The sequence below is a fragment of the Rhinolophus ferrumequinum genome, chromosome 4 (genome assembly GCF_004115265.2).
Source record: "Rhinolophus ferrumequinum isolate MPI-CBG mRhiFer1 chromosome 4, mRhiFer1_v1.p, whole genome shotgun sequence".
In the NCBI taxonomy this organism is placed as follows: Eukaryota; Metazoa; Chordata; class Mammalia; order Chiroptera; family Rhinolophidae; genus Rhinolophus; species Rhinolophus ferrumequinum.
The window spans coordinates 66035892-66063495 of NC_046287.1; the positions used below are offsets into that span (position 1 = coordinate 66035892).

At 34.9% G+C, this 27604-nt stretch overlaps 1 protein-coding gene across 10 annotated transcripts in view; it reads right to left on the reverse strand.

Annotated features, from left to right (window-relative positions):
• NRG1 (neuregulin 1) overlaps positions 1-27604 on the reverse strand; it is a 973831-nt gene that overhangs the window by 599960 nt on the left and 346267 nt on the right. The gene's annotated exons all lie outside the window — the stretch shown is intronic.

The window sequence follows — 27604 nt, forward strand, 5'->3', positions numbered from 1 at the left end:
GGCAAATGTTTACTGTTCCAGGCCATGTGCAAACCTTTGAACCTTTGTGAAGTTCAAACATGCAGGACTCGATGTAAAGCACTAGGCCTTTCCCCAGAGTAGGGCTCAATACAAAATAAATAAATGGCAAATGAAAATCAATAACTGATCCAGCACAATGTCATTACATAGTAACAGAGTCAAAAATCCAGATTATCTAAATCTTTGCATATAAACACACTCTGTCTATAAAGAAACCTAGTCTCAAAATTCTAAGTGCTTGTTATATTGGATTAGAAAAAGAAATAGATCATATTTGGTCATGAGTCAAAGATAATGAGTGATTATTCTGATTTTGCTGTCTTTATTCTGAAGAAGCTGACATCTTTGGAGGTGGGTACCTGGAAACTATATTAGGTGACCCTTTGTGTATCCCCAGTTGTGTTAGGAGATAGCAGAACATTCTGGAACTATTCTATGAATACTTCCAGAAGGTGCTGAAAGTGAGTCTACCCATTTATGTTACAAAATACTCTCATCCCTCAAATCATCTAAATTTCTTTACTATCTCAAAAAAAGGATAGTCTAGTTTTATACTTCTTTGGGATTTTTTTTTTCAACACAAGCTTTATTTCAATTTGCATTAATATCAGAGGCAGAGAACGCTATTATATCCCCTGGTTTCACAATTCTGCCTCTTTTGCCATTTGGGGAAATGTAATGAACAAATAGAAGTGTTTTCAGTGCCAGTGGGCTGCAATTAGTCGATTTTCAGGATTCAAAAATAAAGGACATAATTAAACAAATATGGGGTTAGACCAATAAAGTACACATGTTTGTTTTGAGTATTTGGAAGTACCCAAATGCCTATAAAGATTATATGAAAATAATCTTAGGGCTGCAGGGCTGAAATGAAATTGAGATTGAATGAATTAACACTATGGGAGATAAAAGCTTAATTATGTCCTTTTTTGGAGGTAGCTGGTCAACCAAAGCACAGGAAAAAGAAAGGCAGAAAACAAACATTATATTGTCCACTTTCGTTATAGGGACTAATGTAGTACACTCTTCTTGGTAAGGCCAGACTGGGGGATGTTAAAACCATCTTAGCTGGAAGAAAAAAAAAAAACATAAGACCAACTCATTTCCATTGTTTGGAATCCATATTCTTTAGTAAGTTTCAGAAAAATTGGCATCCACATCACCAGTCTACAGGGAGAGAATGAATTTATCAGGCCAACTCAAGTAATGTTCTCATCAGATAGATAGATATGTTTTGCATCATAAATTGATAATGTGGCATTTTAATTACAATTTAGGTTTCTACGATGCTTGTCTATAGAGAGAGGATTCTATAAACTATTGTTGACTTGGGCACCACAGCCTATTTAACAGCTATCTGCATCACTGTAATTAAAAAAAAAAACTTGGCATCCTAGTTTGTATTTAATACAATATGTGAACTGTGTTAACATAAATCTGATTCTTAGAGAACCACCTCTACCAAGTCTGACAAAATATTATAAAAACAGTTCTTAGCCTACAGTGAATATGAGGGAATATGATTTTGTATCATGTCACCAAGGAAAACACCACCATCTGCGTAAGTGGTCTATCTCAGTAACCAGAACACAAGCAAGTCTTCCAATCTTGAGTTTAACTTTGAGTTAAAATATATAGGAAAGAAGTATTATTTTAAAACAGTCAAGTGAATATACAACTATTCAAAGCAAGAAAATGTGTCGAAATATGAAGTATGCCATGCCATGGGCTTCGTAACAAAGGACGAGAGTGGGAACAGAAAACTATGGACTCAGATTATGTAACTTGCCAAATGTGGTTATAGTAACTTTCGGTTCTATACTTGTCTTCTGAGAAATGCTTTGCCTTACTATAATTTCTAAAATAGCAGCTAGATTTTTAAAGGAATTACTTACAAAGAAATAGAGTGGGCATAGAACTTCAGCCCCTTACCCATAAATCTTTTATAATGATAGATCTATTATGCTGATTCCCAAGGAGAAATGAAAATTTTAAACAGAGCTCACCAGTGACAAACAAAAAAATTCTTGCACTTAGCAAAATACATAGATATTGAAATATATTGTATATAGAAACATTTTCCTCCTCAGAGTACAAATGAAATATTCGCCTCAAAACTAATACAAATTGTGTCTTTATTCCAAAACTTTTAAGAAAGAATAACAACACTCCAGCCAGCTAGTCTAAAACCTGGAAGTTGAGGTGGCTTTTAGAAATAAATCTGCTTTATGAGAGAAATGGTTGACCTAAGTTCAGCTCTACCTGAGACGGGGATTATAAAGAAGAAACAAAGAAGCCTTGGGGTAGGCAATGCCAGTTCCTTGATACACCATCGGGGTTTTTTTTTTTTTATTACTTTTTGCCAAAATTACCCAGTGAATCGCCAGGGTAGCATTGACCTATAAGACAGCAACAGTCCCCCCAATAGACCCAACACCAAAACCAGCAGGTAAATCAGAGGACAGAATGGAACTTCCAAAACTTGGTCAAATTTTCTCTGGTTTTGCTCACAGCTTTCAAATGTCATCATCTAAATGTTTACAAATAACATTTTTTTTATGTACCACATATCAGTGCAATCATATGGTTCTCTACTTTTTCTGTCTGACTTATTTCGCTTAGCATTATAATCTCAAGATCCATCCATGTTGTCACAAATGGTCCTATTTCATCTTTTCTTACCGCCGAATAGTATTCCATTGTGTACATGTACCACAACTTCTTTATCCATTCATCTATCGAAGGACATTTTGGTTGTTTCCATGTCTTGGCTACCATAAATAAAGCTGCAATGAACACTGGAGCACACTCGTCTTTATGGAGAAATGTTTTCAGATTTTTTGGGTAGATACCCAGGAGAGGGATTGCTGGGTCATATGGTAATTCTATTCATAATTTTTTGAGGAACCTCCACACTGCCTTCCATAGCAGCTGCACCAGTCTGCATTCCCACCAACAGTGTATGAGGGGTCCTTTTTCTCCACAGCCTCTCCAACACTTGTTACTATTTGTCTTGTTGATGATAGCCATTCTAACTGGGGTGAGGTGATATCTCGTTGTGGTTTTTAGTTGCATTTCTCTGATGATTACTGATGTTGAGCATTTTTTCATGTCTATTTGCACTGATATGTGGTATATAAAAGTGAAAACAACAAAAGAACAAGACAAAAAAATGAAGGAACAAAAACTCATAGACATAGACAATAGTTTAGGGGTTACCAGAGGTAAGGGGGCTCTAGAAGAGGGTAAACAGCGTCTAATATATGGTGATGGAAAGAGAACTGACTCTGGGTGGTGAGCACACAATGTGAGATATAGACAATGTATTACAGAATTGTACACCTGAAATATATGTAATTTTACTAACAATTGTGACCCCAATAAACTTTAATTTAAAAAAATAAAATAAAATAACATCTTCCTATATGCTTAAAGTTTGTTAGTGACTGCAGGCCATCTCTAGCTCCCCGTTGAAAGATTCTTATTGAATTTATTGTCACAGGCAATTGACCCCTTACTCAATAAACATTCATCCACTCAAAGTGCGATGTGAACATTTTGGCCAAAACCTTTGGGGATCCAAAGATAAAGACACTGACTTCTGCCCTCAAAGAACTCATAGTCACATTATATATTCTAATTACCACCACTGCACAGTATGGCATTTAATTAGACTGCTGGAGGTACAGTAATGCCATTACATTTTCTCCGTGTTTATACACATTCAATGGCAACGTTAGAAATTTCTGTACACATCACAGTGTATAACACAGTGGTGGGCCAAGAAAAGCCTTCCCAGAATTATTTATGTCTGATGAAGGGAGAAAGCACCATCTTCAAATTTAACAGGAGGAATGTACAGTAAGCATAGTCATATTTAGGGTGTTGTAATACACAACATTTTAACTTTATATATTAGCGTTTTGTTCACTCACTAATTGTTTTTATGAGTCCCTACTATCTTCATAATCAGAAAAAATAACAAATAAAATTTGGATAAATGAAAATTAATGAGAAAGAACTGGTAAAAAATTCCAAATATGTCTTTGCTGTCACACAAACAACAGAGATGGCAGTAATTATCACAGCACTTCAAGAATATTCAGCTCAATGCAGAAAAAAATTCCTAAGAAGCCTGAGAAAGAGAATTACTGCTCACCATGATTCCTCATAATTCTTCTTTGCTCATGTGTACTGCCTACCAGAAACTGTTATAACAACAGAGATGCAGTCAAAGCCCTTTGCAATTCACCTTTAATCCCTGACCCTTGTGATATCTGTCACTTTTAATACATGTGGTCTCTCAATGGTATTAGCTGACATGTTTGATAACTAAACACATCATGTCAGAGGCCACCCAGTAGCTTTCATGATGAAAAGAAGTTTGATCCCCAAAACATGACCCCCTTATCCTGGTTGTTCAGTTCAATTCTAGTGCTGTGATTATTATACGAAGCCGAGCGACTGAGCGATCCAGTGTGTAAAGCTCAGTCCAGAATTCCTGGGGCTCCTTATTAATTTTAGCCTCAATCCATGGTTACTAGTGAAAACGTTATTTTATTCATTCATTCATTCACTCATTCACTCATTCATTCACTCATTCATTCACTCATTCACTCATTCATTCACTCATTCATTTATTCAGTCAATTCACATATGTTAAATGCCTACATATTTGTAAATGCATATATACATAATCTGTGTTTGTAAAATATATATCTATCAGGCACTGTGCTAAGCTTTGAGGACTCACGGTAAACAAAAATAAATGGACACTATGTTCATACAACTTTTGGCCAAATAGGTATACTCAGTAGCCCGAGAGCATCATTTCTATAGTTATTTCAGTCAGCTAGGCAACACATATCGCCGAGCAATTAAGGAGTCTCCAAAATAGATCAATGTTAATTAGTTCCTATGCTTACATTGTTCACTCTTATACTCATGTACTTTAACCAAAAAATGGTTTTCTCCTTTCAAGGTAGTTTATTCTGTGTTTATTGCCAAGTTTTTCTGTGGCTGGGTGTTGGGGAGCAGCCAGTATAGGTATCCACGTCAACCAAATCTAATGCAGTGATCAGTACATGGACAGAAGCAGTAACCTTACCTCCTTCACAATTAATATGAACATGTATGTCAAACCCTGGTTCTCCTGGGAATACGTCACCCTCAGGAAATATTAGAACATAACTGACAAAAATTATGGTAAATTGACTGTGATTTAGGACTTTTCATTTTTGGGTTAACCTATTAAAGATATCACTCTGCTATGCACAAAAGTAAGGTAAACAAAGGTTGTTCCCCCCCACCATCCCCCACAATTCTAAATCCAAGACGCAACTTGGATTGATTTTGGTTATCAACTCATAATAGGATTTCTAGACCACACAACTTGTTAAAATATAGACTCTTAAATCTACACACTAGGTGAATACTTCCAGATCAGTTTTCATAGATTTGAAAGTGTAAAGAACTTAAATTAGTTGCAAGCACAAAGTTAACCAAATTCCCAACCATATGGTTGTTACAGAGATGGAAGCTGAAATTCTCTCTCTGTCTTGGGTTTTTCTCCTATTTTCCAGACCTGTCTGAATCCTATTACTTTGTTCCCCCCACCCTATATATTCCATGGACAACTCAACTCAACATCCCAATGTCACTTTTGTTTCCTTGAAAAAAACTACTCTTCCTCCTGTGTAGCATGTTGTTTGAACCCCACAAGATGTCAGTACAGAAATCAGAGTACCATGCACAGTCTCCAAGTACAAAAATCCTATTCTTTTATAATCTCTCCAAGCTGACTAGTTCTCTACCTCCCCATTGCACACATGAACACATCTTTCTTTAACTTAAAATCCTATGTTGTAAAGATCAACTCAAAACCACGTAATATACCATATAATAAAACAGCTCACATGTCCTGGCCCTTATTTATGAACCACCCCCTAACCCCAACAAATCTCCCATAATTCCTGCTCTCATATCCTGTGGTCTAGGAACAGGAGGTGTTTTTTCTGTTGTTGTTTTGCAATTCTGGAATACCCTATTCTTTCCCTGGAGGCTTCCACACATGCATTTCCCTTTGCTCTTCACGGGGCTGAGTTAGTTGGCAGGTCATGATTCTGCTCGGGTATAATTCTTTCAGAAAACTTCCGTACCCTCTCTTCCCTGCACTGCTAAGCTGTTTGAATTATATGTCCCTGGTTTGAGCTCCCACAGCACACTGTCTTTGTCATTATCACAGCATGCAACACCCTGAACTGGAGGATCTGTTTACTTCTCTATCTCCTAACGTAAGACCACAACTCTTCCTGGGTGTCTGGGCTGCTAGTTCATACCTGGACATAGCACTGGACCTAGCAGAGGATATTACATATCATTGGTAGTCAATACATATTTTTAAATACATAAAAATATGTACTTAAAATGTTTACTCACATTCATTAAAAACAAAGAAAAGAATTGGGGAACGAAAATTTGGGTGACTAAAAACACAAGGGCAGCCCCTGCTCTCACCAGCATCTTTGGTAAGCCATGAGGCTTTGCATATTTTACAATGGAGAACATGGAGGCATTCCATATTAGATTTTTTCCAACAGAATTATGATCCCCCATAGCTTCTTATCCTCAAACAAAAGCACTAGAATATAATAGGCACAGAGTTGTACAGATTCAGCCGTTCCCTAAGTACCCAGAAACCTACTCCACTCTCTTCTACTCTCTGGCTTTCTTACTTCTTAATTTCTATGTCTTTCTCTACATTAAAAATCATCTATCTTTATATTATAAATCCTACTTCTTCATATCCATAGTTCCTACTTCCCACAATGTCAGCTTAACTCATTGCCCATGATAGTTATCTCGGTCTCTCTCTGTAGCGTGAACTTTCAACTGTGCCGCGTATCGCTCTGTACCCTCCATGTCAACATCTCCAAAAATGACTTATCTTTTCAAACAATGTCATGTCATAAGTTTCTGGTTAGCCTACAAATGGAATGGCCACTATACTATTAGCTTTGGGTGGGAAGTGGGGGAAGGATAAAAGAGACGGGAAGTCATGTGGTTTGTACAGTTTTCTCCTCAGCAAAGAGAAAACTGTCTGGTGGTGTGTGTGTGTCAAGGAGTTATTTAAAAGAAGCTGTGTGAAGAGATGGGGGTGGGAAGGTGGCAGGTATTTTTAGTACACTTGTGAATGAAAAAAACTTTCTGACCAATTTGAATCTCACTTTCAGACCTTCTCTGATTTTTTAAAAAATAACATTTGTCATTTTTTTAGAATGAAGAGAAAGCCCTAGAATTCCAAAAGTGACAGAATCCCACTTTGCAGTAGAGCTCCCAAGAAGCAATGACATCCTAACTCAATAAATGTGTAATCTCACAGGAACTAGGCTGGTAAACTTTTTCACTGGTACGTAGGAATGAGGAGAAAACACATTTTTTTGTTTGTTGTGTTTTTTTGTTTTTGTTTTTTTGGTAAAATCATACCAATTGACCTAATGCCTTTTTATTTTCCCCTTAAATATTTCTTTTCTTACTGCCATATTGAACAGTTTACTGTATTTCTTGCTATATGCTAGCTTCTTTATACAAGTCATTTTATTTTTACAATACACGGTGATACAGATGTTATGTTTGCAAGGTAAGAGCTCTTTGTAATTTATATGCCTAGGTAACTGCAAGCTCTTTCTTCCTGTAACATTTGTATGAAGGATATTCTCTAGGACAGAGGTAAAGAACTACCTCATTCATCATCATACCATTAATAACTGGTAAACCTTAGGTCCCAACCCACCTCTGTCTGATGACCGTGGTCATGTTCATAAATATTACACAGCACTGGGAAAGTCTCACAGCTGATTTCAAGAGATGTAGAGAGAAATGCAGGTTAATAGGAAGGCCTACAATGACATTTCACTTCAGAAATTCTTTACTTTAGTCCAGGGCCTAGATTATAAATGGCAATTTTCCCTTTTGTTAGTAAAGACTTACAGAATTCATAACCATCTTTTGGAGTCTTGCTCTGAGATTCATTGTCTTTAACATGCTGTAGATATCCAACTTCTTTTTAAAGAAAATAATGTTGAATTTTCTACTCCACAAATGTCTACAATATGTTTTTGCAAATAGTTACTACCAAACCGTTTCATGTAGTCAAAATTCAGCTATAAGATTTTTTTCCTAATGGTAATAAAAAGATCATTTTTTTCTCAAGCTGATGTTTAAAACTGATTAAACCTCTGACATCTTATCAGAAATTAGCCAGGAGTTTAATGAAAAAAAGCAAGCAAGGGTTTCTGGGCTTGACCACCTACCTTCACCAAGGCTTTCATTCCTACAGAAAGGACTGCCATTATTGAACAGTTTACTGTATTTCTCGCTATATGCTAGCTTCTTTATATAAGTCATTTTATTTTTACAATACACGGCGATACAGATGTTATCTTTGCAAGGTAAGGGCTCTTTGTAATTTATATGCCTAGGTAACTGCATATTATTGAAACTTACCCTTGGATGACTGGAGTCAGATCATAACTGCATGAAGTATACTTAATATATGTCACCAATTTTTCATAAATTTAGAATGTTCATGCTTAAGAAAGGAACAAATATAGTTCATGTTGGATACCAAACTCTGTAGAGCTGCATAAATAATCCATTTCTCAGGGTTTTCTTAGCTTTGGAGAGGCTTTTACAGCATCAAAGCTGAACAAATATTTTGCAAATGAATCTGGTCCTAAGTGATCCAGTGTTAAATTCAGATCATCTGTGGAGGAGAAACTGCTTCTCTTCTCAAGAGAAGAAGCTTGGCAGTCTTCAAGTTCTTTAAATATTGACTGGCGAAGAGCAGCCTGATCCTGAAGAAAGCATGCCAGAACCCACAAGGGAGCTTTCAAGCTTGCCTTTAGGCCTCCGTTTAACCATCTCAGACAGTCAAGAATCTATCTTTCTCTTAAAAAGATCTGTAGAATGACTCTGTCACCAACTTCAGCCATGTTTTCCAACAGGGTGAAAATGTTCTCAGCAGGAAATTCTTCCTTGTAGCAGTACATAAACCCTCCTGGTACAATTAATTGATGAGCATTTTCTTTTCCTATATCCTTTGCTAATATGGAGAATGAGTATTCACAATTAATTTGAATGGTTTACTCTCTCCTTTCACCTATATGTCTGCCCACGTAAATACTCCCAGCTGTTCTCCTCTTTTCCCAGGGGTATTAGAATCACAGGAAATTGTTCAGAATGTCAGTAGGGTGACACTCATCCTTGCCTAAACAAGTTTTAAAACCTCACAGTTGAAAACACTGATCCCTTTTCAAGTCTGAAAACTGAATGTGCCTTTGGTGAAGAAGGTCAAGTTGTAACCAGTCACATCTGCCAGGTAACTAGTTCCAGATCTGATGCTGGACGCAAATAATCACCATGCTGAGATCTGTACATTGTGATTTGCATCTTTACAGAATAAAGAAAAACTCAAGTGAACAAGACACTAAGGAGTAGAGATACACTGTGAATTAAGAAAGAACAGAGCAATCATGGGAAAATAGGTAGGGACCATGGGTGTGGCCAGAGAATGGAAGCCATGCATTACTTGCTATGAAGTTTGAAAGGTAATCTAGTAAGTAAACATTTACTGATAAGATTTTTGTTTCTGATTTTAGTTTTTAAATGAGTCAATAGTCAAATTTTATGAATTCTAACACATTTATAGATTTGCATAATCACCACAGAAACGTGATATCATCCTCCCAAAACTCTTTATCTATCGCCTTGTAGACACAGTCTCCCCCTGCCTCTGAACCCTGTCACTCACTAATTTGTTTCCATCACCACAGCTCTACCTTTTTGAAATGTGATATCATCCACCTATGGAACTGTTTGAGGCTTGCTTCTTTCACTCAATAGAATGCCTTTGAGATTCATCCAAGTTGTTGCAAGTTTCAACTTATTCCTTTACATGGATAAAAAGTAGTCCATTGTAAAGATGTACCAGAGTTTGTTTAACCATTCACCTGTTGAAAGACATTTAGGTTGTTGCCAAATTTTGGCAAATATAAATAAAAGTACATTTATGTAAGAGTTTTTTTGTTTTGTTTTGTTTCGTTTTGCGGGAGTTAATACTAAGAAGTGGGATTTTTGGGTAATGTGGTAAACATATTTTTTTTCACCTTTATGAAAAACTGTCAAACTGCTTTTCAAGTGGCTATTTCATTTTGTATGTCCATCAGTAATGTCTGAGAGTTCTAATGCTCTAATGTTTAGTTTTGTCTTAACTACCTTTCTACTGCTACCACATTGTCATTTTGATTTGCATTTCCCTAATGCCTAATGATGTTGTACATATTTTCATGTGATTTATCACTTTGTCTGTATCTTTTTTGGTGAAAAATCTATTTAAGTCACGTGCATATCTACTTTTTAACTTAGTTGTTTGTATTCTTACCATTGATTTTTCAGAGGTTTTGTTTGTTTATTTTACATATATCTTAAATACAAGTTATTTCTTGGATATGAGATTTGTAAATATCTTTCTGTAGTCTATCTTTTCTCTCTCTTAAGAGTGTATTTCACTGAGAAAAAGTGTTTAATCTCAAAAGTCCAACTTATCAATTTTCTTTTTTCTTTGTAGGTGTCATACCTAAGAAGTCACTGCTTAATCCCAGATCATGAAGATGTTCTCCTGTCTTTTCTTCTAAAGATTTTATAAATATATGTATTTCATTTTTTGGTCTATGATGTATTTGCAGCTTATTTTGGTATGATGTGCGATATTTCGTTTGATGTTCCTTTTTTATGCATATGGATTTCGAATTTTTCCACTATCCTTTGTTGAAAAGATTATCTTTTCTACAGTGATTTGTCTTTGAGCATATTTATGCAAGTCTATTTCTGCATTCTGGATTCTGTTCCACTGATCTATGTGATCTGTATCTTCTCCAATACCATACTACCTTGCTCACTGTAGCTGCTAATAATTCCAGTATTCAAACTGTTTCAGAGTTTAGAAAACGAAACTTCCCAATTCATTTCACCAAGCCAACAAAACCTTCATACCACTTGTTGCACAATACAAATTTTAAATAATATCAAATATGAATGTAGATGACCTCTAAACAAAATTAGTAAACCTAATTTTAAAAATTCAGTATTTCACCATTAAGTATAAGGTTAGCTGTAGGTTTTTTGTAGATGCTTTTTATCAGGTTGAGGAAATTCCTTTCTATTCTGAGTTTGCTGATTTTTTATCATGAATGAATGTTGAATTTTGTCAAGTGTCTTTTCTACATCAGTTGCAATAATAATGATGTGCTTTGAATCCCATTAAACAAAAATAACTTCTCATTCAGATGAATCTATAACTTGAGCAGCTATTTATGAGAGTTTAAACTAAAACATGTATAGATAATGTGGCTACTCAGGTAAAAGAAAATCTAGGGATTTAGAACTTGTAAGGTCATTTGCAAATTTCTTAGGCTAGTTCTCAGAATTTATTAGCATCATTAGAATCACGATGGAAATTTGAAAAAAAAAAAATTCCCTCTGAAACAGAATCTCATACTCAGTTGTGAAGTTTGTGAGGGCTAGGCACCTGGAACAGGAACAGGTGCTAGGCACCTGGATAAAGTAATACCTAGAATGAATCCGTTTCCTACCCTTGGTTAGCTCGGGTCAAGAGCAGTGCCTGGCCCAGAGAAGGTCTTCAATAATGTCTGTTAAATTCAATTACGTCCTAAAAAGTTTTTTTTTTTTTTAATTTCTGCGCGAGCCCTCATATTAATCACATGCATCAGCACAGTCTCCTTTTCCCACCTTATACTGCAAACTCTGGTAATAATAGAAACCATTCATATTTACTCCTAGAACCGTGCTTAAAAACACAACTTCTTTTCCACTTTTCCTATTCACTGACAGTTCTTATGTGCTAAAGCATCTGAAAGATTAAGCAAATATAACCAGCAATTTTTCCACTGCCTCCTTTACTACTGTCCTCACGCAAAAAACATGGAATAAAACAAAATCTAATGATAGGTTATATGAGACCAACACTAGAATGACAATCATTGGCTAAGATATACAAAAGGAGGAAGAAAAACCAAGCATCTGTCTAATGAATACTATATATCGAAAAATATACTAGTTTTTTTATGTGCAGTATTTGACTTACAGTAAGCCAATGAGTTATTATTAGCAGGATTCTACATATAAGGACACTGAGACTTAGACAATATAATAGCCAGTAAGTGAAGCCTTAGAACATGAACGGGAAGTTAAATGAAAAAGTAAATGGTTCAACTTTAGTTTTTATAGACACAATAACAAGCATCCTACAACTTGGCAAAGCCTTATGAATATAACTACACCATTTCAACTCACTTCCTCCATCAGTGTTCAGTGTAAGGACATATTTCTAGATGTGATTTTTCCTTAAGCTTTTTCTGAGAAGGATCATTTTTTGTGATGCTCCCCAGAACTAGAGAAACACCCACTGGGGAGAAGCTTCCAGGAACAGTGTTTCTGTTGCCTGCAAGCAAAATGAACTTGAACAACAGGTGGGGCTAGCTTCCTTTCTAACAGACCTTGGCAGGATGCCAATTCTCTCTGAGGCCTGACTGTTGAGAGGAACATGAGTCCCCATCCTTTGTAACAGCAAGATATGCTCCCAAGTTTCACATCCTTCCAAAATCCATATTGAACGTGAATTTGAAAACTTAGGGTTATATTTTTAAAAATAAATAATTACACAGGAATAATCCATGGTCAATATAAACACTTACTGAATACTCCCTATTTCCTTTAATACCATTAGAAAGCAAAATAAAACAAAATCATAATAAAAAAAAAACTGCTATCACTAGGATATAATTTCTTGTCACTTGTCTGCTCAATTCTGCTTCTATCAGTGATTGCAATAGAAACTCAGACCTAGGTCATTGATTTAAATATTAAGATGGTCACTGCCCAGTTATAAAGGACAGTCCCATAGTACATATATAGCAGAGACTGCCGCTCTGCCATAGACATATGGCTGCAAAAAAAGCAGGAAGGGGGAAATTAGCAGTGTGTGAGGGACAGTTGCTCGAGGGCAGGACAGACAGAACTCCCCGTGTTCACTGAGCTTCTGGGACCAAACAACACAGTGGAGTGACTGTGGAGCTGCTGCCTTTATCATCCCAGGGGGGTCTTCATTATATTGTTACAAAAATTGAAGAACTGGGAAAGACCGTCTGCCCACCTACAGAAAGCTGGGGGGGTCCTGGACACAGAGGCTATTGTCCCTGGAAGCAGACTGGGTGACTGGAAGGTAGATGTGGTGGCAGAAAGCTTACAACAATGGGATGCAGGCACGAGGGGTTGGTGCCATTGTCCAGGCCCAGTGGGACCACAGCACTGTCTCCCCAATGAGGTGGCTGCTCTCAGGGAGCCACTGGAACTACTCGGCAGCCAGGAACCTTCTCATGCTAGCCTCAGGGTAGCCCATGATCCTGCTAGAGAGGCAAGGCGGAGACACAGAATAACAGGCTACCAGATCGGTTGACCCAGGGGAAATATCTGAATTGAGTTTTGTTAGTGTAGCTGCAGGCTGTTTAATTTTGTTTGAGGGGGCTTGTGTTTTATTTAAAAAATAATACACTGATTAGAATTTTGCTCTCAAAAGGAGAGACATTCCCAGCATTTTGTTTGGTTCCTCTCCCTCCTGACAAGTCTAATCTTAAATGATGCTAAATTATGATAGAAGTACTCTGGGGGGCTCTATTCTTTACTACCGCAATCCTCATCTGCTTGATCTATAGACTTGGTAGAGGGCATCAATCAGAGGCAAAGGCGCAAGAGTGCTAGCACATATTATCAGCCCCAAACTGTGCCTTAGATGTTTTTCCGTCTTTAGGTAGGGAGTATCCCTAGGTATGTATTAAAATCATCCTCATTGGTAAATGACGATTTTATGCGAAAGAGGCTGAAGAAGGCGATAGAGCTGAAAAGTTGAAAAAGTTGCTGAAAAATAAGTTACTTCACTTTAGAAGCAAGGGCAGCACCAGGTCAACTTTAATATCAGTGTCTGGCCAAAATCTGGTTTTTATCTGCAGGTTCATTCTTACTCTATAGATAGCAGAATTGCCAAATTCCTATATTACAGTAGGCTCCCTTATTCATGGTTTCACCTTCCATGGTTTCAGTTACCCATGGTCAACCACAGGGTGCAAATATTAAATGGAAAATTCTAGAAATAAACAATCTATAAGTTTTAAATTGTGTACTGTTCTGAGTAGCGTGATAAAACCTTACGTAGTCCAACTCCTTCCAGCCCAGGACGTGACTCATCCCTTCGTCCAGTGTATCTAAACTGTACATACAGTACAATGAGAGAGAGAGAGACCACATTCACATAATTTTTATTACAGCATATTGTTACAATTGTTCTATTTTTGGTTATTATTGTTCATCTCTTACTGTGTCTAATTTGTAAGTTAAACTTTTCCATAGGTGCGTATGCATAGGAAAAACATAGTATATATTGGGTTTGGTACTATCCATGGTTTGAGGCAACCTCTGGGGTCTTGGAATGTGTCCCTGAAGGTGAAGGGGGAACTACTGTAATGTCATTGCTGATATTCCCAAACTGGAGTGTGAAGAGTTATATCTTTACATAGGCCACCATCCTATCAAATTAACAGCACAATTTTAGTAATACAAACAAGGCTGCCATTAGGATTCACTACAACTTTCTGTGAGTACTCACTTTCACATATAATATTACAGATCTAATGAGTGAAAATCTTACGTGCATTATATGTTGAAATTTATCAACAAGTTGAAATATAGATATATATTATTTGCATAGCAAAATGTTACAATAATTAATGATTGTCAAAGCTATTAAATTTATGTACAAAACAATTATTTAACACTTTCAATATAAATAAGTAGGAAAAAGGATTGGCAGCTAATGTGACTGTAGTGTGTTATGCACATAACTTTAGGAAAAACATTTATCCCTGGAACCAACAAATATTCATCAAATTTCAAAATAATAATATGAAGCTGAATAATAGAATATCATAATTTTAAAATTTGTGAAACTCCTAAACTAGCATTCACAATTTTAAATATCATTATCCTTGAGAACTGAATTCAAATATTACATATTTCATACCACTTAGGTCATGAGACTTGCAAGAAACATTCCTGCTTAAGAATGTTTCACACCTGTGAGAATAAATTAATAATGGTAGAATGTTAACTTTACAATTCAAAAATTCATTAGTAGGAAAAACTAACTTATGTACAACATTTACATCATCTTTGATCCAGACAAAATAAAGGATATGAAAAGTACAAAGAAAAATATGTTAAAGAAAAATGAGGTACCCAAAGAATATTTTGATTCCTTTAATTGAATTTGAAAACAACAGACTTTGATTGAATGACTTAGAACACTTTCTTAAGTGTTGTGTCTATGAAGGGCAAGTTTTAACCAAAATGACTACTGTTATACACGGGTGTCATTTTCAGGAGTTAACGATGTTCCTAAATCGATAGTCTTTAATTATGAATGTAATACAAAGTTCTTTCTGTTCCAATAAAACATATTTATTGGAAAACTAATTTCCTCATTGTATTTAGTCATACATAGAAAGGCTAGTGACATAATTAAATACACCAGTTGAAAGTGAGCATCTATTTAATATCACAAATGTACTCTGGTCCTCTCTTTATTGCAGGAGGAATCTAGCAACTTACAAGTAGTGTTGACATAATACTGTTTTTGCAATCAAATGTCAAACTTTTGAAATTTAACAGATAAAATTATTAATTAAAAACTGTAGTTATTAATCTTAAAATGAAACTTTATCTAATGTTATCCCCCAAATTCAACTACACCAACCCGATATTGTTTTAATACCAGCCATTTAATATTCAGTTATTCAGCACATCACTAGAAACTAACCTGAATGCTAATTCCAAATAAATACAAAATAATGCAAAACCCTTAAGCAGTTTTATAAAATATGTAGGCAAATTTCTTATTGTACAGATGAGGAAATTGAATCCAAAATCAAACACTAACTGGCAAAGGACATCATTCAGTTCTTTGAAATTCCTGTCCTACCATTTTAACATTAGGTCCTGTTCTTCCATACAATTAGAAAATTTCATATAATTTTATTATCTGGAATATAAACTACATACACACACACACACACACACACACACACACACACACACATATCAAAACAACTTAATTTTGAGATGCGAAGTCCTGATCCCTTTGTGTTTGCTCATAAGAATAAAGAAATCACATTAGCCAATAGTTGGGCTAAACCATGTGGACAAAACATAGATCATTTGTAGTTTTTCTTCCCAACAATGAGAGCCATGTTATTAAAAAAAAAAAGTTAGTGAAAATTAATGGATTGAAAATATCAAAATAGTAGAGAAAACAGTTTATTATTAAAAAGAAACAAATTATGAATGCTACCTCATTAAGTACCACTATTTAGCAGTCATTGTTTCCTGAAATGCATGGCAACAAAATTGAGGGAGAAGTAAATGAGATTTTATGAAAACAGGAAAAAAATATTTTGTTAAACCACTGTAATTTGAGTCTTATCTGTTATTGTAGCTTATCCTATCCAATTTTGAACAATACATTGGTTGGCTCTTTGAAGACAGTAAAGATTCAAAGCTATACACTGAATTTGGGAAATTATTTACTACCTTAGTATATTTTCCCAGGGGACTGGACTAAAACCCTTCTCTCAAAGCATCACAAGATATCATGAGATATAAAAATGACTGCAGTATATCTCTGATGAGTTGTCCCCCTTTTTCACCTTTAGATAACAGAAAAACAGATAGCCCATGAAAGAAACTTAAGTTCTCAAATTGTATATTGAATAAAGAAAACAAACACCTTTTTGGGAAGACAGTCAAAAGGCCACCCATAGTATATCACAGCTAATATATAATATCTTGACAGAGATACTAAGAATGAGCAAGAAGAAAATAAATGCCATGATAACTATGAAAACCTTCTAGAGTGGAAAAGGAAGGAAGGGAGGAAAATAGTGTACAAAAAAACACAGATTTAGCAAATTAAAACATAAAACCATGGGAAACCCAGTTAAATTTCAATTTCAACAAACAACAAATAATTTTTAGTGTTAAAATATCCTAAATATTGCATGAGACAAAGTTATACTAAAATAGAATATTCATTGTTTATCTCAAACACAAATTTAACAGGCATCTTTTATCTGACAACTATACTCAAAACTGCTTCTTCCAACAGTAGTTAATAAGAGTATGTGAGTTCATTAAAACAAGAATTAAAAGGCAAACTGATAAATGAATGAGATGATAAAAGAGAAAACTGACCTATGCAGGGGAAAAAATAACCCAAACAGTAGCCTTATAAAACTAATAAATAAGTTAGAAAAAAATAGATACAACTAAAATTAAATAATTGACGTAGAGGAATGGCTTACAGTAATTACAGTAAAGGAAGATTAAGAAAGATAGAGATTTAAGCAATTAGAGAAAAATCAATAGATACACACTTTAGAAAGAGAAATGCAACATGAAGCTAGTAGGTATCCCTGACATAGAGAATTTACAAACAAAAATAGAGTATCTATTCAAAGCTATAATACAAGAAAATGTTCTGAAAAAAAAAAAGTTAACTAAATTTTCAGAATGAAAGAGCACTGTTTCTAGCAAATCAGATACAAAGCACTCAAACACTCATGTTTTAAGGATAAAGTAGTTTTAGGTAAACTGGCAGTAAAAAGTCAATCACCTATATGGTAGAGACATTAGTTTTACTTCAGACTTGTCTCCTTTTAAAATTGAATACAAGAAGAAAATGAAACGTTCTTCACAAATTAAATGAAACAAAGGTAAAGGAAGGGTATCTTAGGAACCTAGAGTGATGCAAGTCCAAAAGCATCAAGTACATGTTGTCAAACATGTAAACAACACCATAGAAAACAGCCAATGTGAGCCCTTCTTAGGGTAAATAAATAAATAAATAAATAAATGAATGAATAAATAAAATAACCAATAAACTATTAAATTATCTGACCATAAAAATCAGCACAAAACAAAAATGAATTCAATTGAAAACTCAGGAATGGAGAGTAGCCAGAGGACTGAATGGCCCAGGGCATTGATTAATGCATTTTTAAAAGTGTGTTAGTAAAACAGTATGGTGAGTTTTCTAAAAGAAACAATGAGGAAAAGTGTGCAAAAAATATGCAAGGATGGAAGATAAGGTTAATTCTGAGAAGAAAGCATATGAATTAATTACTATTTTAATCCATGTATATTTCAGCATTTTTAACATTAAAAAGTTAAAATGTCCCCTCAAGCTCACCAGAAAAATATAAAATGAAAAGTAACATATCTCCTGTCTCCCATTCCAACATCCCATTCCCATTCTCCAGAAGTAACCAGTGTTAATTGTATTATTCTTTCTAGAAATCTTCTATGCGTGCGTACATATACACATAGCTATAGATATAAATATATCTGTTTTTATACAAGTGAACCAAACAATTCTCAAATACTTCTAAACAAATTTAAAACAAATACTTCTAAACAAAATTATATGCACTTAATTTGTTTACTGTTCTTTATTTTCTCTACATTATTGGGGATCATTTTCACTCATAGTTCCAGTGAGATGCTTGCTGGAAAATTTGTTTTGCTTTGAGAATATAATACGCATATTAAAGAGCATTTAATTTCTTAGTCTTTTTGTGACTGGCTCTCCATTCAGATTTTCAGTTCTTTCTTGATTTCATCGTTCTGAATTGTTGGTTCTGGCCTCCTGGGTCCCACGGGAGTCTCAGAAACACGATGGTTCTTCATAAAAATGGAAAATCAAGTTGGAGGTAATCTTTTTTTTTAATTAAAAGTTTATTGGGGTGACAATTGTTAGTAAAGCTACATAGGTTTCAGTTATACAATTGTGTAATACATCATCTATAAATCCCATTGTGTGCTCACCACCCAGAGTTGGTTCTCCTTCCATCACTGTATATTTGATCCCCTTTACCCTCATCTATGATCCCCTTCTCCTTTCCCCTCTAGTAACTACTGTTGTCTGTGTCTATGAGTTTTTGTTTCTTCATACAAAGGAACAAGATAAACAAATGGAGGTAATCTTAATCTAATACATTTCCATTGTCTCCCATGGCATTTTCCAATCCTCTTCTCAAATACATGGGGTATTTTGTAACATTAGTTCCACTCATGATAACTTCCTGCCAGAGCACATTAGAACACAGTAGAATACTGTAGCCTTGTTTGATTCCTCAGCCCTTCCCTCCCCTTTGCATGCTACATTTTTTCCCTCCTTGCCTACCACTCAAACCTTAGAAAGGCTTGGGCTCATTTTCCTCTGTTCTCTTGAACTCTTTCAAGGGTTCACTTTGGAACTTTCCATCCATCCCCCTTAATATAGAACCAATGCTGTTGTAGTTTTGGGGGAGAAAAAGTGTATGGCTATAGCTCTCCCTATTCAAGAAGTTCATGCAATGGAAGTTTTCAATTGGGATGAAATTAGGGTACTAGTCAGGATCACAGAGTGCAGCGGAAACTGCCTGACATATGTGTTCAGAGGTCACAGTTTGGGCCAGACAGTGAAGCAGAGCATCAGCTCCGAACATGACCTGAAAAGTTCATCAACAGGAGGCAACGTCCAATGCAATGTCTTAGCTACAGAATGATGAGAAAGGCTCTGTTCTGCCTCCTGCTAGAAGTTACTTTCATGTCTTGAAATCCAAGCACGCCCTGCAGTATTCCAATCCAAGTAAAAGTACAGGTTACTGTCAAATCAGTGGTGGCTTCAAGGTACACTCCGTCACAGCCATGTTCTTCTAGAGAAAGGTTAAGAGTAATCTGCTGCTACATTCTGTAGCCCGAGTTTCGACTTGATCCTAATTAAAATGAAGCCGGAGAATCCTGCCTCAAGTCTATTCTGTTTTCCAGGGAAATCGCAGTGTTTGCCTCTGCATTTCAATGTATTCTCTCCTAGTGGTTTTCAAAACTCAGCACCAGTCAGCCTCTGTCTGGGACCAGGCATAGCCTTCCCTCTCCACCAACTTTCCTGTAAGAATCTGGAAGGACCAGAGCTGCTCCCTCTTTGCTCTCCAAGCAACTGCTCACCAGTGAGTGGGCCTCAGCAATTAAAATGCCAAGACCAGTTTCTGGAGAAGGGCTGGTGACGCGTTGCCCTGCAGCTGCACACAGAACAGATGAACTGCCAGCCAAAGGCAGCACAGTCCGTCCATCATCCTCACTTACAGCTGTTCCCGAATTTCCTCGCTTCCTTTCCTGCAAATTCCAGGGTTTTTATTTGCTGCACTATAAATCAAGTTTAATTCCAATTTTGTGGAATTTGCACTTTTGATATTTTAAGGAAACTCTATGCTTTATAATATCCCTCCATTATTTTTCCCTTAGCCATTTCTTTAACTGCGTGGCCAGGAAAACAGGGCAACGTGGTTCAAAAGGAATTTGAAGGGAAATATGAGATAGTAGGTGTAAAATTTCATTATGTAGCCAAAATCAGTGAAAATGTTCCAAATGTATAAATTCTAGAGAGTCTCTGAGATGTAGCCTCGTTAAGTATCCAAATCGCTTGATATACATGACTATAAATGAGTTTCCAACGTTGAAAATATGTATGTAAATAAATGCATATGCATCTGTCTTGGTACTGTGAAAGGTATAAGGAGCAAACATAATAGGTAATGCATAAGGTTGTACTGAAACAAATTTGGAAAACTATGCTTCCATGCACATTAAACTATGAGTTTGTGAAATATCCTTATTGTTGAGTCATATTAATTATATTTAGCATAGATTCTGCAGTTCAATGGCTAAGTGAATTAAAACAAAATGTTCAAATAATGGAATATTGTGGACTCACTCGTTTCATACATGAAATGATTTCATCAGACACAGTAAAAATGCATGTGCAATTATAAGGTGTTGAGCTACAATTATTTTCTATCTAAGTACTGACATACAAATACAGATGATTCTGCATGTCACATCAAATGGAATGCTGGTCAAATAACGTGCCAACAAATTTTAGAAAAAAAATACTGTCCTACTTACTCTGAATAGTTCCCTCTCCCACTCTGTCAGGAGATTGCCTTCATTTTTAGAATAAATTTGATGTCTTGTAATTTTTATATACTTTAGACTAGCTAATAGAGATCGTTGAGGCTAGGTTTACCTTTAAATGTCAAAATGTCAGCATTATACATGTATCTGTATATGCATCTCTTGGTAAATAAATCATCTAATTTTTTAACCATGGCATAGAAGAAATAAAGGCCCTATTTAACATGACTGACAGGCTGGCTGGAAGCAGTACTGTCTGTGTAGGAAAGATGTTGATTAATAAATGCTTTTGAATAAATTAGATTAAGAGTTAGGAAAATCAGAGTACACTCATATTTCTATCTCTAACTTTAACAATGGCTCAAGTAAGAAAACCCTCTCTACCTAATTTCTAACTCTAATATTCATAGAGATTTCACCTTTTTCATGAAGATTCTAAGATCATAAATAAAAGCCATAGATTAAATGCCCTTTAGCATATATGATTAAAAGTAATGTCTATAAACATACTGTTTAAGGCCTGATATAACAACACCACCAACAACAAAATACCCATAGGTTTCACTTACAATGAAAATGCTCAGACTTAAATCTATGATAACAGACCACCTCTAACTACTCCTGTTCTTTGCATCTTCCAAGTCACCATCACTAACTAGGAAAGCCAGGCAACTGGATTAATTTATGGTAAGCAAGGAAAAGAAAAAAAGAAAGAAAAGAAAAGAAGGAGTGGGAAGGAGGCAAGAAGCACGATAAAAAAAAAGTTAACATTATTCCCTCTATATTGTATAGTTAATAAAAGTGATACCAATGAATATTAACTTGTATTTTATTTTTTAATTTAGAGTAAATTATGTAACCCATGTGGTCAGATAACAAAAATTCAGTATAATAATATAACAGCTAATTTTTTGGATGATTCTGAAGTCTTTCAAGTGTCTTGCTAGATCTATAAGCTGTACATGCTCACATGACAGGTTACACATTAGTGTATGCTGGGTTAATAGTTTTTGAATTGATACTTTTCCCCAAGAAATCAATTCAGATTATACTTTGTTTATTACAGCAACATTATGGTAAAATGCATCGATATTTAAATGGTACTTATAATCTATGAAACAATTTCAAATTTGAGAGTAATAATGGGCTTGTTTTCTGTAAAACAATCAACAAGTTTTTAGTGAGAGAAGACATTATAATAGTTGCCTTAAGAGATTCAAAAACATTTACCACAAATCCCTGCTCTCTTTGAATTTATGTTCTTAATGTGGAGAAGAAAATTACTTATATAAAAACTGCTTATATTTTAAAAATATATGGTACATCACAAATAAACAGGCATTAAAGCATCATAAGAGCTCATAAATTATGCCTCCCTAAAAAATATATTCTAGAGTTAAAAGTGAAGTACAAAGATATCCTGAAATAAAATTATTTGTTTTTAAACAATGGAACATTTGTTATAAATTATCATTATTTAGAAATCATCTGGAGAAAATCAGTTACATATAAAATAGCCAAATGTAAATTGTTGTTTTTACCAAATGCAAAGTACGGTTTGCCTAGAAAATGGATAAGATGATAAAATATACTGAGTGAGCCTCCTGAGGTTGGAAACAAGATAGGGATGTCCACGATCACCAAGTCAACATTATACTGTAGGTCTTAGCCATTGAAATAAAGGTAGGGAATGAAAGAAAGCATATAAAGATCAAAAAGAAAAAGTTAAAACTGTCATTATTCCCATACGACATGATTATATTCATAGAAAATACAGGAGAAATTACAATGAGGAACTGAACTTAGTAATATTGCAAGCTAAGTCAATATACAAAAATTAATTATGTTTTATATAATAGCTATAAAAATTAAATTAAAATAAAAAATCATTTAGCATAGCATTAAAAATATTAAATACCTAGGACTAAATCTAATGAAAATTGTGCAAGACCCCTACCCCCTAAATTAGAAATACTAATACTAGTGAGAAAAATGAGCTCCATAAATGCAGATGTCATTCCACGTTCATATATTGGAGAACTTGATATACATATCATTAAGATATCAATTTCCAACAAACTCATCTATAGGTTGATGCAATACAAATCAAAATCCCAGAAGGTTTTTTTAGGAGTGGGAAGGGAATTGACAAGATGATTCCAAAATCTATATAAAAATGGAAAGGATCTAGACTAGCCAAGATACTCCTGAATACATAAAAGAAAGTTGCAAGAGTTTAATAATGAGTAAAGATGTGAACTAGACCTAAGGGATACAATAGAGTACAAAAACAGACCTACAGGTATATAGCTTGTGACACAGTCATGACTATAAATCCATGGGAGAAAAGGTAGTCATTTCAATAGATGATGCTGGAGCAACTGTCTAACTGTATGGGAAGAAAAAAAAGAAAACCTTTGAGCCCTATTTCACATCAAAAATAAATTTTAGGTGGATCATAGATCTAAATGTGGAATTAAGCACTAAGTTTCTAGAAGGAAAGTAGGAAAATGTTTTTAATGATTTGGGAGTAAGCAAAATTCCAGTGCTACCCCAATAAATCTAATATTTTTTTAAATGAGTTCTTAACTACAATAAATCAATAAATAAATAAATAAAAACAATTTAATGGACAGAGCACAGAAAGAACCATGAAGAAAAAATAGTAAATTGCATGCTATCAAAATTACGAACTTTTGTTCATTAAAAGTGTCATTAAGAAAGTGAATAAGGAAGGCAGTGAGAGGAAGAAGGTATACGCAATACATGTGCATGACAAAATATTCATAATCAGAAACATGTAAAAACTTTTTAAGATTACTTAATATTTGTGCACTTTACTCAAAATAAATGATACATCAATTAAAAAAGAAAATGTTTTTAAACGATGAGACAAAGTAATCCACCTTTCAGTTGAAAACTTGGGAAATGAATAGTGCAGTTAATCCTCTGATCAAACAAAAGTTGTTTTTCCCAGTGTTCTTCTATATCTAAAAGAATTAGAATTAGTCATTAGAACTAAAGGAAGGAAACGTACAAGGGAAGAATAGAAAAATTTAGTTGCAATACTTTTAAACTTAGAAGAATTTATATTTATATATATATATATATATATATATATATATATATATATATATATATACATATAATAGACTATGACAAAATATATCAAGTTTTTATGTATTTCTATTTCTCTAAATAGCAATCACACCCACGCACAAAGCATTTCCACTTACTTTTTCTGAATCTCTACTCTCAAATGAATTTGCTAGGCTTTTCAGTACACAGAGCAGAAGCTAGCCATGAATAAAAACCACTCCAACATTCTCCTCTCTACTATGCCATTTTAACATCTAAATTAAAATGTTTCTTGGAGTTTGAAATCCTATAAATAAGTGTTTTGATGTCATTTCTCTTGGGAATCTTGGAGCAAAATACAAAATAAATCATCATATGATTCTTGTAGTGGCACTGCTGCTGAAGTCACTGTATAGACTGTTAGATGTCCAGGCCATGTCCACACAAAAGCCTTTGATTGTGATCATTTTATTGTTAATGCAAGTTCAATTATCTATCGACACCACCCAATTGCTTTTTTAAAGTTATCATATTTGCTGTTCTTAGGTCTTTAACGGGGGGCTGATTATCCTATGCAACATTTTTTAAAAATTAAATTGGGAATGAAAATGAGAATAAACAGTGAGGAACTATATATTTGGCAGTATAGAGAAAGAGAAATTTTCAAATAAATTTTTTTCTTTTATTATTCTAAGGGAATAATAACAAATGAGAGAGACAAAAACTAATTGTCTAACTGTATTTGCTATGCTTTGACAAAATAATTTTGGCAATCCCTTGGAATTTGTTGAAATACAATTCGATCCATATTGCTCAAAACAATTTGATGATTGTTTTGTGAATATCTTCCTTAAAATAGTTTAATAACTATTTTTTTAATGGATTACATTACGTCCAGCAGGCAGAATCATAAAGTTGCAGGAAGGTATTGTCTTTTCTAACAATAGACTTTGACAGAGTTGATTATACTTGAAACAGGCTACCTCTCAAAACAGCACCTCCACCACTGGACATCTGAATATTCTGCCTACGTTATTTTCAGATTTTAGACTGGGTTTTCCCAAAGTGTAGAGAAGGCTTTATGTTTCCGTTTAGGCTGCCCTCACTTAATCCATGCCTGCACATATTGTGCTACAATGTAAACTGCAGAGTTGTAGATTTGCTATCAGTGAAACTTATTGTTTCCAATAAATTCTTATATTGTATTTTCAAGTGTAATGCAAGTTCAGATTAAAATTGACGGATATATTCAATATAACTCAGAATGATAAAAAGAAAAACAAGAGGAACATTTTTATACCGTGAAGCAGCAGCTGACAAAGTCTGGGGAAGGAAGTCTGTCCTGCCTTTCTTATCTTCCTCTCCCCTTCTCATATTCCTCAGATCAGAAGGGATGAACTTACTGTCCTTTCTTTGTCTGTCTAAGCAGGTCCTCCCTTATGTAAAACTCTTTGATCTAGTTTATCCACTAGGCCTCTTGATAATGAATTTAATAAAGCTTTTCCTCTGTTGACAGTCTGGCTTTCATTCTTACTGTCTAGCCATTCACTGAAAATTCCCATTAGAAACATTAAAAGCTGGATTGCATTTCATTTCTTTCCATTTCTCCAGTAACAATCCTAAATCATCTCTCTCCATGATGGATGCTTCAGCTCATTTGGGAGAGTCACACGTTCACAAAAATGCAAAAGAGAAATTACATTCTCTCTTTCTCTCTCTCTTCCTCTCTCTCTCTCTCTCTCTCTCTCTCTCTCTCTCTCTCTCTCTCTCTCTCTCACACACACACACACACACACACACACACTCTCACATCTTCAAATATTATTTACATAAGATGAATAACATCTTCAAATATTATTTACATATGTAATAGTTATCTATACTTCTCCAGCATGTACTTAGTGCCAAAACACTGTGCTAAATTCTCAACATATATTAACCCATTTAATCCTGATAACTCTGAAATATGGGAATATTTTTAGACCATTTTTCAGATGAGGAAACTGATCCCAAGAAGAAAGACATCATATTTCCCAAGTTAAATTACGTACAAATGGTGGGAATAAGAACTAAACTAAACCCAGGTAATTCTCCATTCTTGTTTAGTGCAATCTGAAAAACTGTACGTACCTGAACAGCATTCTATCTTCTAGTCTCATCTCATTCTCAAAAAGCTGATATTCTTGCAAAGCAATTCTACAGAGTCTTTCCTGATCTGGCCTGAGCTTTGTACTCTGCCTGAAACTATTTATGGCCGGTGAGTCTGTGCACTACCCTCTCCCTTGATGTTACTGTGTCTCTAAGTATCAAGTGCAACTCTCCCCCCTTAATTCCGACACTGATGCTCATTTTCTCCACACAGATTAACTGTCATGGACGCCCTGCTGCCCGAGCATTGTTCACGCCTGGTAAATATACTTGTCGTCAATAACCTAGTATCATTCAGCAGTGGCAATAAAACAAAAATAAGAAACAAACAATTTAAGCTCCAGAATTTAGAGACATCCACAAACAAAGGAACTTCCAAAAGGGGCAGGCTTGCTTCCAAAAAAAGCTCTTGCTTTTATGTATATGGTGACCATACATACAGAGGGTGCCAAAAAAAAATGTATACACATTTTAAGAAAGGGAAAAAAAAACTGCTTTAAAATTATAATGCTCAATATATACTGATAGCAAAAGATGAATACAAGTCATATTTGACTTCTGCAACCCTAAGAGGTGCTCCAAGTGGTTACTATTAGCGTAATTTTAATACAGTTTTTTTCCTGTCTTAAAATGTGTATACATTTTTTGGCACCTTCTGTATATGTATATATGTATATATGCACATACACATATATACATATATTATTCTGAAAACCTTATATTCTTTAATATATATTCTGGAAACCTTTCCTATTTTCCCCTTTAGTTTCACAAAAAATTAAGCTGACAGGCTGCTGGTCCAGCTATCATAGACTATCAGAATTCATTCACAAAACAAAAGCTCATATAAAAATAAGTATAAGTTATGAATAAAACACTGAGGGAAATCTTATTTAATGTCTCTGAAAAGTTCAGTCACGTGAGGTCCTTGAGGTAAATTTTCTTAGCACCCAAACTGACCCTCCTAAAGTTGAACTGTGGCTGAGCCCTTCCCAGGGCTCCAGACTTTCTTTCGCCCCCCCGCCTCCCCCAACTGTATGCAATGAGGAAAGCGAGGGAGCCGGTGCTCAGGAGAACTGTCTGCAAACACTTTGTAGTGTTGGAAAGCAATTTGGACAACAAGCAATTCTGATAACCAGATACAATTTTCTCGCAAAAAAACAATAATAGTTGCAAAAGGGGCAGGAGGCAGCTATAGAAAAGAATAAAGAGGAATGTCTGA